This window comes from Odocoileus virginianus, chromosome 3 (genome assembly GCF_023699985.2).
Source record: "Odocoileus virginianus isolate 20LAN1187 ecotype Illinois chromosome 3, Ovbor_1.2, whole genome shotgun sequence".
NCBI lineage: Eukaryota > Metazoa > Chordata > Mammalia > Artiodactyla > Cervidae > Odocoileus > Odocoileus virginianus.
In genome coordinates, this window is record NC_069676.1 from 44,093,558 (window position 1) to 44,104,169 (window position 10,612).

General features: G+C 42.6%; 1 pseudogene; it reads left to right on the forward strand.

Moving 5' to 3' along the window:
* The first annotated feature begins 1,113 nt into the window (after positions 1 to 1,113).
* On the forward strand, positions 1,114 to 10,383 carry LOC110126072 (small ribosomal subunit protein uS2-like; annotated as a pseudogene).
* The last annotated feature ends 229 nt before the right edge of the window (positions 10,384 to 10,612 follow it).

A 10,612-nucleotide genomic window follows, 5' to 3' on the forward strand; every position in this document is an offset into this window, starting at 1 on the left:
GGGGATTGTACAGTGTCATGACTAAGACCAGGAACCCTGAGAACAGACTGCCTGGATTCGGATCTCACTTCTACCATTTGTTAAACACATGGCCTTGGCTGGGTGTCCGGACCTCTCCAAGCTTCCATCTCTTGACCATAAAACAGGATGAACTGGGGATGGGGTTGTCATATATAAAGCCTATCTCAGAGGATTCTTATAAAGATTAAGAGAGATATTTATGTAGCAGGTAATGTAGATTAAGTAGCCTTAGGATGAATTTGACAGGACAATGCAGTCTAGTTTAGGACTCAACAAGCTATAACTATTTGGCCAGATTCAGTGTAAGCTCTACAAGCTAAGCATAGTTTTTAATCTTTTCAAAGGTTTGTCAAAATGGTACAGATGAAACTATTTGCACAGCAGGAATAGAGATGCAGATGTAGGGAATGGATGTGTGGGCATGGGGTTGGGCAGGGAATAAATTGGAAGATTGGGAATGATGTACGTCCACTGCCCTGTGTAGAATAGATGGCTGTGGGAAGCTACTGTATAGAGCAGGGAACTCAACCCAGTGCTCCGTGATGACCGAGAGGGGTGGGGTGGTGGTTGGGGGATGGGAGGCTGGGAGGGAGGCCAAGAGGGAAGGGATATATTAATATGTATACATATAGCTGACTCGCTTTGTGGTACAGCAGAAACTAACACAAGATTGTAAAGCAACTATACCCCAGTAAAAACTATAATTAATAGATAAAAGAAAAGAAGAATTCATGACAGAGTATGTACATAGTCTGTGATGTCTAAAATATTGACCCTCTGACCCTTTACAGCAAAAAGTTGCCTACCCCTGGCCTAGTTGACATACGGCATTCCTTATTTTCAGAAGACACCAGCGGCTATCTCCTGCTCCTGAGAAGGGCACAGTTAGAAGCTGGTGGCCCTGTGTCTCTTCTCCCATTGTCCTTCTGGTTATTCAGGTCAGCCCTCCACGTAGACGGAAAGGGACTGGGGGCCTTGGAATCTTTGGCAGCCAGATTCTCTGAAACGCAGTCCAAGTGTAGGACTTCCTGCGGCTATCTATGGAGTGAGCCTGGTGGTCCCACGAGCAAAGCGTCTTCTCTTGGCGAAGCCATGACCCACCATGGAGTCTCAGGTAGGGCCTGGTTTACTGGGAAGAACTTTACATAATGAAGTCAAAAGAAGTGAGTGAACTTACCTTCTTTTCTCCCCCTGGGCCTAATCCTGGCCTGACGAGTGAGTGAGCCGTGGGTCATCCACCATCCCCCTGCCCTCAAAGAGCTGGTGCCCGGGAAAGGGGATCCGTGGACACTGGTGCTTCTTGGGCAGGTTATCTAGTCTTTCCAAGCATCAGTGTACCACCCACACTCCCCTGCATAGGAGTCTGGGTGGATCACCTAGGCCTACCTCATGGAAGGATAGGAGTGTTCCATCTGGAGTACTTCTTCAGGAATGAGCCATGTTTACACTGGGAGATTTGGTCTGATCCGATACAGGCTCTGCTCATTCTCTGCTACTCTCACCTACCACCGACCTCACTTACCACCCTCCAGTCACATTGGTTTCTTTCTATATCCAGCCTCCAGGCCGTTGCTCTTTCTAAGCTCTGCCTGGAATATTCTTCTTCAGCTCTTCCATGTATGGCCCATTCTCATCCTTCAGGTTTCAGCTCAAAAGCCACCTCCTCCAAGAAGCCCTCCCTGCTACAGTAACCCTTGCAATCTGTACGATTCTGTCTTAGGGGCTCTTCCTCCTGGTGCACTGTAAGTTCCATGACAGCCAATTTGATGACTGAGTCTTGTTCATCTTTGTATTTCCAGGGTGCAGTCTATGTTAAGTGCTCAGGAATTACTGGTTAAATGAATGAATGATGAATATATTCCATCTTGTTAAAACTTTACATTTATATTATTTGTGAAGTGACCAATGCATATTCTCCATGGATCAGTAACAAGAAAGAGTGAATATAACATTTTAAAAACCTGAGCCAGGAAAGACTTTGAAGGGTGATTTCATCAATGAACAAAACAAACCCTCCTGTTCGGTAGTCTCTTGAGAAATCTGAAGTACTTTTAAATCTTCTCCCTTTCAATTCTCATTGAACTACATAAGGAAGGCATGTCGGGTGTGGAAACTTCAGCTCTGTGGAGGATGAAACAGAGAGGTGACTGTTCTTTACAATTCTTTCCCATATCCCCACCCACTCAGTTATAAAGAAGAAACAAATTAATAATATTTAAATGGTAGCTTTGTGATTCAAAACACCATTAAACAGCAGATGTTTATCTACACAAAGTCTACAACTTTTGTAGTTTAGCTTCTAGGATTTCTTTCAGTATGAAAATGTAAATATGCAAATGATCTCTTACAGAGGAAATGCACCAAGCTCAGAAATTCATTACTCACCTATTTTATCAAGAAGTTTGGAGAGTAAGATGTTTACCAAGATGTAGCATAGATAACATATTTTACAATAAATGACAAAAGACTATACTCAAGCATTTATTTTGTTCTAAAGATAAAGTTTGACGTTTTATTCTGTGATTAAAAACCCATGTGTCACAGATTATTTCTCTGGGAATAAAACAAAATGGTTATTTGTTCTAGGAAGCCACAGTGCAAACTGATATACACCCCCCACCAAAGGCAGTTTCTAAGTAAAACCCATTCTACCTTTTTCTGTAAACAACCAAGAGATAACTAGTTATGAGACTCCTCAAGCACTAATTTCTTAATCAAATAGTTATTTCTAGGTTGGTATTTCCCAATCAAGTATGATGGGGCAAATCCCACTGGATGTGCTGTCATCCCTCTGGAGGCTTCTCCCGGAGGTGATTTCTAGCACACCTCTCCTCCCATCCATCCCTCCTAAGGAAATTCTGGGTCTCCTGAACATAGAAGCTACTGCTCCCAGACTGGCTCCCATGTGGTTTCCAGAGCTCCAAGACCAGCATCCTCTCCTCCTTCCCCTCCCTGCTTCTCCTCCTCCTCACTGTTGGTGAATAACAATCCAGGCTATCTTCTGTTTTTATTTATTTATTTGACTGCACCAGGTCTTAGTTGTGGCATGCAGGATCTTTGGTTGCAGTATGCAGGATCTCTCAGTTGTGGCATGTAGGGGTTGAATTCAGGCCCCCTGCATTAGGGGCGTGGAGTCTTAGCCACTGAACCACCAGGGAAGTCTCCCAAGCTATCTTTATCAATGAAGTTTTTACATCCTCCCATCCACCTAGCCTATCGTTACCTGAAACCTGCCCCTACATTAATGAGAGACTGTGGGACCCCTTTGCTCTGGCCAGTTTATGAGTGTCCATCTAATTAAGAAAAGATAAGAGCTCCTGTACTGGATCCTATTGCGGAAGGCACTAGAATTTGTTGAATTTGCTTACTGTGTACAAGGTAACATGCTAAGCACTTTATGTATGTTATCTGACTCAGGCCTCTTGACAATCCTTATTAGCCCCATTTTATAGATGTGGAATTTGAAGTTCAGGGAGACTGAGAGTCACCTTAGTCACACAGCTGTCAACTTGAACTGGATTTATCTGCTTAGTTGTATTTCTGGACTCTCTGATTTGTCCTAGTGACTGGTCTACTTACACTGGTGCTATTGTACCAAGATCTTTAGTTTCTGTGGCTCTTCTATATACCTAAATATGTGGTTGAGTGTATCTGCCTGCTTCTTATTACTTCTTATTACTTATTCACATTTTCAAAAGTGCCTTTGTTGTTGTTGTTCAGTTGCTTACTCATGTCCAACTCTTTGTGACCCCATGAACTTCTGCACCCCAGACTTCCCCATCCTTCACTATCTCCCAGAGTTTAGCTCAAATGCATGTCCATTGAGCTGATGATGCCATCCAGCCATCTCATCCACTGTCTCATCCCCTTCTTCTCCTGCCCTCAATCATTCCCAGCATCAGGGTCTTTTCCAGTGAGTCACCTATTCACATCAGGTGGCCAAAGTATTGGAGCTTCAGCATCTGTCCTTCCACTGAATATTCCTAATTTCCTTTAGGATTGACTGGTTTGATCTCCTTGCTATCCAAGGGAATCTCAAGAGTCTTCTCCAACACCACAACTTGAAAGCATCAATTCTTCGGTGCTCGGTCTTCTTTATGGTCCAACTCTCACATCCATGCATGACTACTGGAAAAACCATAGCTTTGACTATACAGACCTTTAAGAGAAAAATGATCTCTGCTTTTTAATACACTGTCTAGGTTTGACATAGCTTTTCTTCCAAGGAGCAAGCATCTTTTAATTTCATGGCTGAAGCCACCATCCTCAGTAATTTTGGAACCCAAGAAAATAAAGTCTGTCACTGCCTGCATTTTTTTCCCCATTGATTTGCCATGAAGTGATAGGACCAGATGCCATGGGCTCAGTTTTTTGAATGTTGAATTTTAAGCCAGCTTTTTCACTCTCCTCTTTCACCTTCATCAAGAGGCTCTTTAGTCCCTCTTCACTTTCTGCCATAAGGATGCTGTCATCTGCATATCTGAGGTTATTGATATTTCTCCTGGCAGTTCTGATTCCAGCTTGATTCATCCAGCCTGGCATTTTGCATGATAGACTCTTATTATAAGTTAAATAAGCAGGGTGACAATATGCAGCCTTGATGTACTCTTTCCCCAATTTTGAACCAGTCTGTTATTCCATGTCCTGTTCTAATTGTTGCTTCTTGACCTGTGTATAGGTTTCTCAGGAGGCAGGTAAGTTGGTCTGGTATTCCCATCTCTTTAAGAATTTTCTACCGTTTCTTGTGATCCACACAGTCAAAGGCTTTATTCAGACATTTATAGCTCTAGAAGGTTTTAGAATCCTTTTGATAAGTTTCCTCCAAAAAATCATATTAGAATTTTAATTGAGATTGTGTTCAATATAAATTGAATTTGGGAAAAATTGCTATCTTTAAAATATTGAATTTCTCCACCCAGGATGATGATATGTCTCTCTATATATTCAAACGTTTTTTATTTCCCTCAATTCAATTTTACAGTTATTTTTTCATACAGGCCTTGCAGAGTTTTGTGAAGTTTATTCCTAGGTTTACCTATTTATGGGCTTCTCACGTGGCTTAATGGTAAAGATCATTTATTGAAAACTTATTATTATCCTGGACTTTTGTTGTAGGCCTTAGGGATAAAGTAGTGAGCAAAACAAAGTGCATTATTTTGGGAAGCCTACATTCTAGAAATCAGAGAGAGACAACAAACAAATGAATAGCTTGGTAATAGTCAGGTGGTCTTAAGTACCTTGAACATCAAAAGCAGGTGAGGAACCAATGAGTGGTAGAGGGTGGGAGCCATGTTTTTAATTTTTTTAGTTGGAATATAATTGGTTTACTGAGTTGTGTTAGTTTCTGTGTACGGCAGCAGCAGTCCATGTGTATACCTGTACCCCCTCCCTCCTGAGCCTCGCTCCACCTCCTCCCGTCCTGCCTTCCCGGGCATCTCAGAGCACCAAGCTGAGCTCCCACCGGCTCCCCGTGCCACGCAGCTGCTTCCCACCAGCTGTGTATTTTACACATGGTGGTGTACATACGTCAGCGCTGCTGTCTCCATGTATCTCATCCTCTCCTTCCTGCCCTGTGTCCACAAGTCCAACCTCTATGTCTGCGTAGGCAGCTATGTTCTTTAAGGTGGAGAGTGATTTTGTATCAAATCTCTGATACAGTGATTAGAGTAGAGGCCCAAAGAAAGTGGGTGAGTGAGTCGGGGAGATATCTTGGAGAACGTTTTCAGGTGGAGAGAATAGAAAGTTCAAAGGTCCTGAGGATAGTGTGTGTCTACTATGCAGGAGGAACAGCATGGAGGCAAATGTTTCTGTAGCAGAATGATCGAAGACAAGAATGGAAATGGGGTCAAAGAGAGGGCCAGAAGGCAAATCACAAAAAGCTTGATTGGCAGCAAGGAGGACTGAAAAGTTTACTAGAAATAAAGTTGGCACTATTGGAGAGCTTTGAGCAGAGGAATAACATGATTTGACCTATATTTTAGGCCATGAAGAATAACTGCTGCCTGGAGAATAACTGGGACCAAGAGTGGAAGACTTGATCGCCCCTAAGAGTTAGGTCTGCAAGGCTGCTATTGACCAAAGTGATATTAATATTGGTAGATATATCAGAATATGGATGTATTTTAAAAATAGAGCCGATAGATTGTGCTGATTGCTGGCTAAATGATGAGAGAGAAGGAGAAGAGTATTTAAGGACTGACATAAGGAAGACTGCAGAAGAAAGAGGTATAGAGTGGAGGAGTTGAGGTGGGATGAATTTTGTTTTGGATGTGTTTAGTTTGAGATGCCTATTAAGCAGCCAGTGGCCATGTTGAGTAGGTAGCTGGGTATAAAATGGTAAAGAAAGAGCTGAGGTGTTTACTATTTTAATAGCTGTTGGGTATAGGGTTACATATTCTAACTGGTTATTGTTAATATATACGTGTATAATAATCAGCTTTTTATATGTAACAAAAGACCATACCACCTTAGTGGCATGCAAAAATAATCATTAATTTCACCTATTAATTTTCACCTAATTTACGGGGTTCATGTGAGCTTGCCTGAACAGCTCTGCTGATCTTTGGGCTCACTTACACATCTTCAGGTTTGCAATAGTAGGTTAATCTAGGTTGGGACCAGCTTCCACATACCTGAGACTATTGGGATAATCCCATGGGAATGTTCTTCTCATAGTAGTGAAAGATGTGTAGGAGTAAGCCCAATGCTTAGTTTCTTCTAAGCCTCTGTTTGCATCTCTTCTGCCTACATGCCAGTGCCAAAGCAAGTCATATGGCTGATCAATGAGCAAAGCAGGACACCTTGTCCATAGTGAGAGGACATATTGCAGTTACTGGCAAAGAGGGTGAATATGGGGAGTAGGGAGGACCTAGGCCAAATGATGCAATCCAACACAAGAGAAAAACGATTAACATTTGTATCTTTATTTTGTACCCACCAACTACCAAATCCTCTTGCTAGTTTGAATGATTTTCAATGGATTCTCTTGTTTTTATTCCTTAAGTAGATGTTTTCATTTGAAAATAATCCTTTTGTCCAGGCATAGCAAATTTTTCTTAAATATCCAGTTAGTAAATATTTCAAACTTTGTAAGCCATCTTACAAAGCTGGGTCTCTATCCCAGCTCTTCAACTCTGTTGCTATAGCAGGAAAATAGAGATTTTACATATTTATATTAATGTGGCTTTGTCCTAATAAAACTTTATTTAAAAATAAACAAGTGGCTTTGTCCTAATAAAACTTTATTTAAAAATAAACAAGTGGCTTTGTCCTAATAAAACTTTATTTAAAAATAAACAAGTAATGAGCTCATTTGCTGACCCCTGCTGCTCTAATCAATTTCTTTAGAATACTATGTCTGATTTCTTTTTGTTGTTATTTTGTAGCTAGGTTTAAGGAAATGCCATTGTGATCATAGCAAGCCTTGTGGGCATTCACTTTACTGGTAAAATTTTCAGTGTTTTTTATTTAAATATCATGTTAGTTATTGATTTCTTCATAAAGAATTTGAATTTCTAGTTTATAAGTTTTTATTAGAAATGATCACTCAGAAACACATTTGAGTCAGTGCTAACGAGATGGATGAACCTAGAGCCTATTTTATAGGGTAAGGTAAGTCAAAAACAGAAAAACAGTTATCATATTTTAACACATAAATATGGAATCTAGAAAGATGGTACTGATGAACCTATTTGTAGGGTGGTAATGGAGATACAGACATAGAAAACTTTTGGACATGGGGGTGGAAAGGAGAGGGTGGGACAGATGGCGAGAGTAGCATGGAAGCATACACACTACCATATGTAAAACAGATCGCCAGTGGGAATTTGCTCCATGACTCAGGGAACTCAAATCAGGGCTCTGTGACAACCTAGAGAGGTGGGATAAGGAGGGAGGCGGGAGGGAGGTTCAAGAAGGAAGGGATATATGTACACCTGTGGCTGATTCATGTTGATGTATGGCAGAAACCAACACAATATTGTAAAGCAATTATTTTTTCAATTAAAAATAAATAAATTTTAAAAAGTGAAATCATAGAAAAAGAAAAAAAAGAAATGATCACTCAGTTTTATCAAGTGTGTTTTTTAAGTTCCTGTCCAGATCACAAATTTTATTTTTTATCTTTTATTCATGTGATAGATTATTTTAATAGATTACCAAATGTTGAATCATTCTTACAGTCCTTGAGTGAATTCTATTTGGTCATACTACACTACCATTTTAATACAGTGCTGGCCAATTTGCTATTCCTTTTTTTGAATTTTGAATTTGTAATGCACACTAGGAGGTCTTCCTAGGCTCAAACATTCAGCTAAATGTAAGCTCAACTAAACATTCAGACTCACAAGCCTATCCTAAGTCACACTTAGTACCTAACTTCTCTGAAGGGTAGAAGATGGACATAATTTACAGGAGGGAAGCATTAGTCACTGTTCTCGGTGGGAGCTGTCATCCAGGAGTTGTTCCTTTAGCCATCCATATGAGATGGCTCAGATGTGAAGAAGGAAGATTCCCAAGGGGAGGGGATAGGATAAGAGTGGCTGAAAGGCTTTGTACCCCATAGAAGCCAATATCTCTTGGAATAGATCGTGAGGGAGTTTCCAAGTCCCTTGTATTCAGGGGACCCCAAGGCTGTGATGTCCCCAGGAGAAATTTATAGTTCATTGGTAGTCCTCCTCGTCCATACACTTTACCAATTGGGCCCAGTTGATATTTTACCTTCATCTAGTGTTCAGGGAAATAGAACTACAAAATTAATGGAAAGGACAAGTTCTCTTTCCACAGGGGAAAATGGTTGTGTTAATACATTACCTACATTACCACATCCATCAGCAAATTCTTAATGTTTCTTTTGTGTATGTGCTTGCTTTTTCAGGTTTTGGTCAGGGTTATGCTAGCCTCAGCTTCCCAGGGGGCACAGTGGTAAAGAATCCACCTGCCAATGCAGGAGATGCAAGAAATGCGTGTTCAATCCCTGGGTTGGAAAGATCCCCCGGAGAAGGAAATGGCAACCCACTCCAGTATTCTTGCCTGGGAAATTCCACGGCCAGCGGAGCCTGGTGGGCTACAATCCATGTGGGTCGCAAAGAGTCAGTCACGACCAAGCGACTAACACACACATACTATCCTCATAAAGTGCATTGGGAAGCTTTCCATCTTTCTCTATACTTTCGAAGAGTTTCACTAGTATGAGAATTTTCAGTGTTCCATCATGCTTCCATGGAAAGCAGGGGATTTTTCTTGTTCATTTACAAAAGCCTAGTGACAACAGTGCCTGCCTGCATGCATGCTAAGTCGCTTCAGCCCTGTCCGACTTTTGAGACCCTACGGACTGTAGCCTGCCAGGCTCCTCTGTCCATGAAATTCTCCAGGCAAGAATACTGGAGTGGGTTGCTATGTCCTTCTCCAGGGGATCTTCCTGACCCAGGAATCAAACCCAAGTCTCTTGCATTTCCTGCATTGGCAGGCAGGTTCTTTACCACTAGCTCCACCTGGGAAGCCCAACAACATTGCCTAGGACACAGCATTAGACTATTTGCTGTCCTTTCTGTACTACTCAGAGAGGGGTCCACAGCATTTTTCTAGGTTCCTGTCTTAACGGGAAACTTTCACAGTATCTAGAGCCCTTCATGTCCTGCAAATGAAGGAGGAGGATGTCTCCAAATTTCTTGCAGGAGGAACCCACTTAGGTGGCACCAACCTTGACTTCCAAGTGAAACAGCACCTATGCAAAAGGAAAAGTGATGGAGTCTATGTATGAAATCTGAGGAGAACCTGGGAGAAGCTGCTACTGGCAGCTCCTGCCATTGCTGACTTTGAAAATCCTGCTGAGGTCATGTCATATTCTCCAGGATGACTGGCCAGCAGGCTGTGCTGAAGTTTGTTGCAGCCACAGGGAACCACTTCTATTGCTGGCTGCCTCTCTCCTGGAATCTTCACTAACCAGATCCAGGCTGCAGCTTCTGGTGGTTACTGATCCCAGGGCCGTCTGATTTATCCTTCCCAACGTTGCTGTGGATAAAGCAGACTCTGAGCCTGTGGACGTTGCCATGCTGCACATGGGCAAGGGCGTTCACTCAGTGGTTCCGCTGTATTAGATGCCGGCTGAGGAAGGTTTGCGCCTGCGTGGCCTCATCTCCCGCCAGCACCCGCGAAAGGTCACACCTGCTCTCCTTCTACCGAGACCTTGAAGAGATGCCGAAGGAGGAGCAGGCTACAGCTGCAAAAATTGTGACCAAGGAGGAACTTCAGGGTGAACCGACCGCTGCAGCTGCCGAATTTATGGTTCCTGAACCAGAAGCAGCAAGCTGGGCTGCACTTTCAGCTGTGTGTCGTCGCTCAGTCGTGTCTGACTCTTTGTGACCCCATGGACTGTAGCCTACAAGGCTCCTCCGTCCATGGGGTTTTCCAGGCAAGAGTACTGGAATGGGTTGCCATTTCCTTCTCCAGGGGATCTTCCCCACCCAGGGATCGAACCCTGGTCTCCTGCATTGCAGGCAGACGCTTTACCCTCTAAGCCACCAGGGAAGGCCTTTCAGGTGCCCTCTGCTATATTTCGCGATTCCCTGCTGAGGAGGAGCCAGCCCACCTT